The sequence below is a fragment of the Petaurus breviceps genome, unplaced genomic scaffold (assembly GCF_028583685.1).
Source record: "Petaurus breviceps papuanus isolate PSGF00001 unplaced genomic scaffold, PetGlider_PUasm1.0 37, whole genome shotgun sequence".
NCBI lineage: Eukaryota > Metazoa > Chordata > Mammalia > Diprotodontia > Petauridae > Petaurus > Petaurus breviceps.
Genome location: NW_027186296.1, coordinates 86,059,101 through 86,065,368, shown reverse-complemented (window position 1 = coordinate 86,065,368; position 6,268 = coordinate 86,059,101). Strand labels below are relative to the sequence as shown.

At 40.8% G+C, this 6,268-nt stretch overlaps 1 pseudogene; it reads left to right on the top strand.

The window, feature by feature from the left end:
- The first annotated feature begins 1,122 nt into the window (after positions 1-1,122).
- Positions 1,123-3,157, top strand: LOC138168720 (serine hydroxymethyltransferase, cytosolic pseudogene; annotated as a pseudogene).
- Positions 3,158-6,268: the final 3,111 nt, after the last annotated feature.

Here is a 6,268-nt window from a genome sequence, read left to right as displayed (position 1 = left end):
TCTCTCTCTCTCTCTCTCTCTCTGTCAGTTGTTCCAAGCAAATGAATGGGTGAGGAAAAGGTCCAGAGGCAATCTATACCCTGGAATCAAGCTCTTTATCTCTGCTAACAATTGAGCTACTTTTCTGAATTTTCATATGCAAATGAGCTAGCTTTTAATATACTTTAGTAGGTATAAAATGATACACTAAAATCTGAAAAGGGCTTACCCTTTACAAGGTGCAAAGACTGTTTAGATGAGATACCTTTACATTCTGCAAATTTGCCAGTTTAAAGGGTGTACTCTTATCCAACATCATCAAGATTTAGCTTAAATCTCACCTTGATCATAAAGTCACCCTCTCTAAATCTAGCCCTTGATCTCTCCTTTCTTGGGAATTCTGACATGATGTTCTACCCTTTCAGTAAAATCAGTCACTATTGCAGAGGAAGGACCCCAGGTTTTAATCTTGCTTGATTTTGGCTCCACAGCCAGCCTTCAGGAGACTGCAGTCCTGCAGGAAAGAATATACACACTAATTTATCTGCTTAGCTCTAATGCCATTTTCTTATAATGGGTACATGGTACATACACATTTACCCCATCTTTTCATAAGAACCCCATCTCCTTAGCACTAACCCCATTTCCTCATTGAAATGGGAGTGACTTATTCCTGTCTATAAAAAGGTGAGGAAGGATTCAAGCCCACCTAATGCTTTTCTGCCTTGGGTGATGAATGAGATTCTGTTAATTTTATGATTTTATCAGAGAGCAGATCCAAAGGAGGATTTCTTTTAATACTCTGGTGAGCCAGACAGAAATTGGGGGCCCTTCGCCTACATGACTATCACTTGGATGGAATCTACCCTGATTTCATACGTGGCACTTGAACCTTTGTCCAGTCAGGTTGAAGTGAACTACCCCAGGGCTGAGTCAGTCATGAAGTGGTCAGAGAACTGAACTCCCTAAACTCAGGAAGAATAAAGAGAAAATAGATCCCAAACCAAAATTTCATGGTTTTTTTTTCTTATTTGTGCATAAAGAAGCAGAAACTGCATGAAGAAAGAGGCAGGGTGAATATGGGTACTCACCCAACATTAGGTTGTCCAAGAAGAGAAAGGTCAAGGGGATACTAATACCAATATGGGATCAGTACAGAGTAAGCCTCCTGCCAACTCCCACTCAGGCAAGCTGTTAGAAGCTTGGGAAAAGGAAAAGGCTGCCAGTTCAACTGTGAAATGTCCAGCATGGATTGGACTCGGCAACCAAGGTTTATATTTGTGGGAAATAAACTTGGTCAGATAAATACAGGACCTTTAATTATTGTCAACTGTGCATGCTAAAAATTTGATTTCAAAAAACTAGAGTCTAAGAGATAAGAGAAAAAAAGACCATAGCACTCTTAAGAAACCACTTTTGTAGGGAAAAATCAGAAAAGAAGTCAAGATTTTGGCAGACCCCAGGAGGAGGCCCAATGCAGGCAGTGAGGTGGGCTTGAGGGGGCTTGTATTTCAGAAATTCTCTAGTATACACAAGGTCTTTTTACCCTAAAGAACTTTGGAGGGGAGCACATTTTCACCCATAAAAAATTCCACTGCATGGAGGGACTGCTATGACCTTGAACTGAAGAAAGTCACACTTTGGTGTCCGGTTGCTACTTGCTGATTGATGTCTGCCCAGGAGTCCTTAGACCAGAAGTGTGATATCAATTGTCAATGGAGAGAACCACAATGTTAACTTCTGGGGAGCCCCCCAAAAAACATATGCTGACACAGCCATTGAAAGACAATAATATAGAGATATATATACAATCATTAAGAAGGAAAATAATCACCACAAGACTGGGTTGGAACTGATTGCTTCAGAGAATTTTGCAAGTCAAGCAGTTTTGGAAGCCTTGGGTTCTTGCTTGGATAATAAGTATTCAGAAGGATTCTCCGGTCAGAGGTATTATGGTGGCAACCAGTTTGTGGATGAATTGGAGAGTCTGTGTCAGGAGAGGGCTCTGCAGGTCTATGGCCTGGACCCACAAAGCTGGGGTCACTGTTCAGCCATACTCAGGATCTCCTATGAAATTTGCAGTGTACACAGCCCTGGTGGAACCACATGGGAGGATTCTGGATCTAAACCTGCCTTATGGGGGTCACCTCACCCACAGGTTCATGACAGATAAGAAGAAAGCCTCTGACACCTCCAAATTTTTTGAATCCATACCCTATAAGACAAAACCAAATACTGGTTAAATTGACTATGACAAACTAGAAGAAAATGCCCACCCCTCCTACCCAAAGCTGATCATTGCAACAATCAGCTGCTATTCCAGGAACCTGGACTATGGCCACATGCAGAAGATTGAAGATGATAATGGGGCATATCTTATGGCTAACATAGCCCACATTAGTGAACTGGTGGCAGCTGGGGTAGTCCCCTTCCCCTTTGAACCCTGCCATGGGGTGACCACCACCATGCACAAAACCCTTTGAGGTTGCCAGGTTGGCTAGGAAAGGAGTGAGCAATGTAGACTCTAAGACAGGAAAAGAGACAATGTACAACATGAAGTCACTAATTCAGCTGTTTTCCTAGGACTGCAGGGAAAGCCTCACAGCCATGCCATTTCAGGAGTTGCTATAGCTCTGAAACAAGCCTTGACACCTGAATTTAAGGCTTATCAGCAGCAGGTTGTTGCCAACTACAAAGCCCTGTCAGCAGCCATGATGAAGCTGGATTACCACACACTAACAAGTGGTTCTGAGAACTGCTAGATCCTTGTGGATCTTATACAACAAAGGCACAGATGGAAGAAGAACTGAGAAGGTGCTAGAAGCTTGTTCTATTACTAGGAACAAGAATACCTGCCCAGGACACAAAAGTACATTAAGGCCTAGTGGACTGAGACTAAGAACCCCAACTCTGACCTCCTGAGGCCTACTAGAAAAAGATTTCCACAAAGTAGTCTATTGTATTCATTAAGAAATAGAACTGGCATCTGCAGATTCAGAAAGACCTCAGTCCCCAGGCCACCATGAAAGAATTAAAGGAGAAACTTTCATGGGATGTGAAGTATCAAGGTGTTATCAAGACCCTAAGAGACAAAGTGGAGAGCTGTGCAGCTGTTTTTCCTCTGTCTGAGGTCTCTGATTTTTTTAGAATGAAACTGAACACTGTCAGCAGTCTCTGAATTTCAGAGCCAGATTGGAAATATTTAGTCTAAAGGCTACCAAGTGCCAAAAGCCCCCTCTTAATAAAAGGAAAGAAGGAGAATGTTTAATTGGGAGACAGGTTTAGGGGAGTGGAAGATTAAGGGTGTTTTGAGGGAGGGTCTTTCTGATGAACTTTTCTAATTTCCTTACACTGAAAAAAATTGCCATATAGCAGTCACTGAGGACTCATATATGTACTCCTCCAAAGGATGCTGTACAAACCATAAATCCCTGTTCATTATTAGTCATTTGGGGGATACTTTACTAATTAGTGAAAGTATTTTGAGTCTCACTTTCTTATCTAATTTTTGTATAAGATCAGAGTATCCTATAGCCATTCAACCTTCATTTATATGAAGAGTGATGTAATTTAAAAGTATTACTTAAATAACTTTACTCAACCTTCTCTGCAGTAGTCAGTTGGCCTGCTCATGACTTGTTGCAGCAGCTCAGAAAACACCCATGTTAATAGCTTATAAAAGTTACTCAATCTCAGTATCATGTTGTTCAGTAGAACGCCAGAAGAACTGAATCATGTCCATTTTAGTTGGAGAAGAAATTATTGTGTAGCTTCAGCTAAGTGTAAAATTACAAGGCTGACAAGTTTTGTGTCTGGTACAGCATTATGTAGAAGGAGCTCCAAGTACCTTATAAATGCTATCTTTAATCCCCAGGGCTTTAGAGAGGTGGGTGGCAAGTGTGACCCTTGTTTCCAGAGGGGACAGATCACATATGAGCAATCATTTGCTGAGTTGTGGTACTTGGCAATGACAGCCTTCTATTCCAGTGCAAGATATTGGTCTACTCCCTACAATCAGGGTTCTAAAGCTGGTGCTTTCCCAAAGAAACTATTTTTCAAATAGCTGAGTGCAAAATAGTAATGATCATTTTTAATAAGCACAATAAAATTAACCACAGAATGTGACAAGAATTATAGCCTTAAAAATACAACCAAATTTGTATTTCAAAAATATCTGAACTCAAATAAATTCTTTACAATACAAAAAAAAATTCAGTGAGACAGTTCCAAAAGGGAGCTTAAAAGTGTGAGGAAGACTAATGAAGCCTCAAAACAGCTCTCCCAGCAGTTGCTAATATTAAGCAGGGATTTACTCTCACTGAATTTTAATTAGACTTTCAGTGAGAGATAAGGAGTAAAAGCTTCTGAGATTCTTTCTTTCTCTTGGCTTTCACCACTACTCTGGTCAGGTTGGAGATTACAAAGATAAAGACAGACAAGTAAAGGATGGAAATCTTTTTCCTGGTTTGTAGGAAGTTATGGCATTATAAAAACTTTTTAGGGAAATGCCTGCAAACAATCTCAGACAGACAATATTTTATCAAGTTATAATATTTACCAAATGGAAACCATAGGAATAAATTTACAGCATGAAATTGAGTATAGCATATAAAAGCTCTGTCCTTAAAAGATCATTGGAAGGGTATGTCCCAATCTTTTGAGCCTCAGGCTCCAAAGGAGATGGAATTAGGGCTCAGAAGATATGATTTGTGTGGATGCATTTAGTGCACATTCAAGATGTAGCCAAAATCAAGCAAGGTTAAAACATGGGGTCACTTCAGAATGATTCTGCATTAGTGACTGATTTTACACAGGGTGATTGAAGATTAGCTATACCCCTTAAGTCTTTCCAAAACTAAACATGAACAAGTAATTAAAGCAAGGAAGTTTTGGGGATTGTGACCTCCTCTGTTTCTACCAAAAGGCAACAAAAAGTGGGAGGGGAGATTCTCTCCAGCCTTATTCTTCCCTACCTTCCCCACCCGACCCCCAGGGAACTTACTTTCCCAGGAGAAAATACCACATTAAGCAAGAAGTAGTGTCAGAGACATAGAGATGCAAAGAATCCAGGGCAGAAAACAACTTAAGGAATGTAACCTCTGGCAGCTGAGAAGAGAGTCAACTATGAATTCCAAAGAATACTAACCTGGCTGTTGAGAGTCAGTCAGTAAAGAGAAGCAAATTCATGGGGCCCATCTGGGTGATCCACCCTAGATATTATGCTCATGGAGAAACAACATGAGGTTACCATGAGAACAGAAAGTACATGGGGGTCCTGGCGTAAGAGATCCTTGGGTTGCCTGGACTACATGTATCTTCTATATATGTCTCACCTGAAATTTGTATCCACTGATGCTTTGTGTATTTGTGGAAGAGGGTACCCTACCTTCATAAAATAAATTTTGTATAACTGCTGTCCTTACTTTTGAGGTTTAAGGTTTAGTGGTGTGTGAGACCCCAAAATACCAACATGACAGGTCCTGCTGAATTAATTCAACTCAAGTCTTCTCTCAGCCAAAGTAAAACCAAGTTTACTAAAGGTTTGCCATAATGGGTAGACTCTTAAGGAGCTTAGGTATCTGTGATACTTGTATAATGGGTAGACGCTTAAGGAGCCTAGGTATCTTTGACACTTGTATTGAACAAGTGGACCAGAATGATCTGACACAGAGTGAGTCTGTGATAGAGAATTCTTGGAGGCAAGATGGAGCTTATATACAGAAAGATTGTGGGAGGGCTCTAGGGGTGGTCTAGAGGAGAAGTTTGGGGAGGGTCTTGAGGAGTCAAATGAAGTCAGACTCCAGTAATGAGTTTAAGAGTGGGAAATAGCTGGAGATGACAGACAATGGAGGACTAGGCTAGTTTAAGGGTAACAGATTTGGCTATAGATATTTTGGGAGGTTCAAGTGTGGGAACTAGCTGGACAATGGAGGGCCAGGCTAGTAACAGAGATTTGAGTCTAGTGATAATGAAAGGCTTATGGCCCCAGCAAATTCCTTATCTAGTGGGCAGATTCAAGGAGAATTCAAGGGGGCTCCCAGAGCCTGTACCCCACCACTTACTATGCCATGTAAATCCCTTTGCTAATTAATATGCCATCTTACTCACTCCTTTTATTAAGTCTATTGGAAGATTATTAAAAATAAGCTCAAAATTGGTGGCTTGTGAACAATAGTTTTTATATAACGGGGCATCTCCAGTCCTCCTGATCTATATCTTGCCACTGGAGGAGGGAGTGAGGCTGGTGACTTTGCACAGCCCTTCCTCACTTAAATCCAATTTATTTGCA